We start from the raw sequence: 3,268 nt of genomic DNA on the forward strand, positions 1-3,268 counted from the left end.
CCATCAGTTGATGAGGAATAATTCTGCTACAAATGCTCATGGACAAGTTTTTGTGTGAACACATATTTTCATTTCTCTTGAGACTATATCAAAAAATGTAATTGCTGTGATGCATTCTACTTTCAACGTTTTGAGGAATTGCTAAAATGTTTTTAAAGTGACTGTACCATTTTACATTTCCACTAGTAATGTGTGACGAGTCCAGTTTCTCCACATCCTCATCAACACATTTTATTACCAGGTATATATTTATATACCATATATCATATATATTTGTCATCATAGTTGGTATGAAGTATGTCATTGTGCTTTTGATTTCTGTTTCCCTAACGTTTACAGATGTTGAACATCTTTTCATGTGCTTATTTGCCATTCGTATTTCTTCTTTGGAGAAACATGTATTCAATATTTTTGCCCATTTTAATTGTATTTGTCTTTGTATTATCACGTTTTAAGTCTTCTTTGTCTGTTCTGGATAAAAGTCCCTTATCAGGGAAAATATTGGAAATATTTTCGCCCATTCTGTGGATTATCTTCTTACTTTCTTGATGAAGTCCTTTGAAGCACAGAAGTTTTTAATTTTACTGAAGTCCAGATTACTTCATTTTTTTTCTTTTGTTGTTTGTGCTTTTGCTGTCATATCTTAGAAGTATTTGTAATCAAAAGTTCCTGAAGATTTTCTCAATGTTCATTTTCTAAAAGTTTTATAACTTCAGGTCTGTGATTTATTTTGAGTTAATTTTCGTAAATGGTGTAAGATAAAGATTCAATTTTCTTTCTTTCCAGGTGTATATTCAGGTGTCCCAGAATCATTTTTGTAAAGATTATTTTTTCCCCATTGTATTGTCTTGGCATCGTTGTCAAAATTAACTGGCTGTGTGTAAGAGTTTGTATATGGACTCTCAGTTCTTTTCTATCAATCTATTGTCTGTCCTTTATGCAAGTACCACACTGTATGGATTACAGTTTTGTTAGTGAGTTTTGAATTTGGAAACTTCAAAACTTTGTTCTTTTTCAAGACTATTTTGACTATTCTGGGTATCTTGAATTTCCATATTAAATTTAGGATCAGCTTGTTCATTTCTGCAAAAAAGCCAGAATTGCATTGAATCTATAGGTCATTTTGAGGACGATTGCCATCCTAACAGTAATAAGGCTTCTGATCCATGAACACAGAGGAGCTTTCCATTTATTTTAGGTCATCTGTAACTTCTATTCATAGTATTTCATGGTTTTCAGTATACAAGTTTCACACATTTTTCTCAATATTCCTAAGTATTTTATTCTTTTTGATGATATTATAAATTAAAGTGTTCCCTTCATTTTATTTTTAGATTATTCACTGCTGTTGTATAGAAATATAATTACTTTTTTATATATTGATTTGTGTCTTACAACTTTGGTTGGACTGGCTTATTTTAATTCTTTTTTTTGGTGGATTCCTTATGGTTTTAATATATAATATCATGTCATCTGGAATAGAAATAATTTTATTTCTTTCTTTCTAATCTAGAGGATTTATTTTCTTTGGTTGCTTTAACTAGAACCTCTAGTACAATGTTGATCTTGCGAGGAAAGAATTCAGTCTTTCACCATTAAGTATATTTGCTCTAGGTTATTCATAGATGTTCTTTGTCAAGTTGAGGAAGTTCTCTTCTATTCCTAGTTTTTATGCCATTATTCTATTAATATGGCATATTACATGAATTGATTTTTGTATGTTGAACAAGCTTTCCATATCTATATACATCACACTTGATTGTGTTCTGTTTTATATGTTACTGGATTGGATTTGCTTGTATACTGTTGAGGATTTTTGCATTTATATTCATAAGCGATAGTCTGTAGTTTTCTTGTGATGCCTTTGTCTGGTTTTGGTATCAGTATTAATACTAGTCTCATTGAATGAATTGGGAAGTGTACCCACCTCTTTATTTTTAGACTAGTTTGTGAAGCATTGTTTTCGTTTTTGTTTTTGTTTTTGTTTTTGTTTTTGTTTTCCTTTAAGTAGTTGATAGAATTCACCAGCAAAGCCATAAGGGCCTAGCGTTTCCTTGTGGGAATGTTTTGGATTACTATTTCAGTCACTACTTATTGTAGGACTATTCGAGTTTTCTATTTCTCCTTAATTAGCTTCAGTCACTTATGTCCTTCTAGGTATTAATCCATTTCATCTAGATTATCTCATTTGTTGGCTATATAATTATTCATGGTATTCCCTTATATTCCTTGTTATTTTTGTAAGGGCAGTAGTGACATCCTTCCTTTCATTTCTCATTTTAGTAATTTGAATCTTCTCTCTTTTTTTCTTCAATACTAACAAAAATTTTGTCAATTTTGTTGACTTTTCAAAGAACCAACTATTCTTTTTGTTGAATATTCTCTGTTGTTCATCTATTCTCTGTTCCATTTATGTCTGCCTTTTGTATTTTGATTGGAATGTTTAATTCATTTACATTAATGTAGTTTCTTATCAGGTTGAAGATACATCTGCTATCTGCTTTCTATATGTCTTTTTTCCCCATTCCTCTATTACTACATATTTTGTGCAAAGTAATTATTTTCTAGTGTGCCATTTACTTTGTTGTTTATTTCTTCTCCTTCTCCTTCTCCTCCTTCTCCTCCTTCTCCTCCTTCTCCTCCTTCTCCTCCTTCTCCTCCTTCTCCTCCTTCTCCTCCTTCTCCTCCTTCTCCTCCTTCTCCTCCTTCTCCTCCTTCTCCTCCTTCTCCTCCTCCCCTCCTCCTCCTCCTCCTCCTCCTCCTCCTTCTTCTTCTTCTTCTTCTCTTCTTCTTCTTCTCTTCTTCTTCCTTCTTCTTCTTCTTCTTCTTCTTCTTCTTCTTCTCTTCTTCTTCTCTTCTTCTTCTTCTTCTTCTTCTTCTTCTTCTTCTTCTTCTTCTTCTCTTCTTCTTTTCTTCTTCTTCTTCTTCTTCTTCCTTCTCTTCCTTCTTCCTTCTTCTCCTTCTTTCTTCCTTCTTTCTTCTTTCTTCCTTCTTTCTTCTTTCTTCTTCTTTCTTCTTTCTTTTTTGTATTTTCTTAAGTGGTTGCCCTGGAGATTATAATTAACATCTTGTTTTCAAGCAATCTAGTTCACATTAATGCCAACTTAATTTCAGTACTACACAAAAACTTTGCTTTGGTATGAATCTTTTCCCTCCCTCTCCTCATTCTGTCACTGTCATAAAAACTACATCTTTATGCATTCATAAGCCCTTCTATACAGTTTCATAAGTATTATTTTATGCAGTTGTCTTTTACATCAAATAGAAG

This window comes from Camelus ferus, chromosome 18, assembly GCF_009834535.1.
Source record: "Camelus ferus isolate YT-003-E chromosome 18, BCGSAC_Cfer_1.0, whole genome shotgun sequence".
NCBI lineage: Eukaryota > Metazoa > Chordata > Mammalia > Artiodactyla > Camelidae > Camelus > Camelus ferus.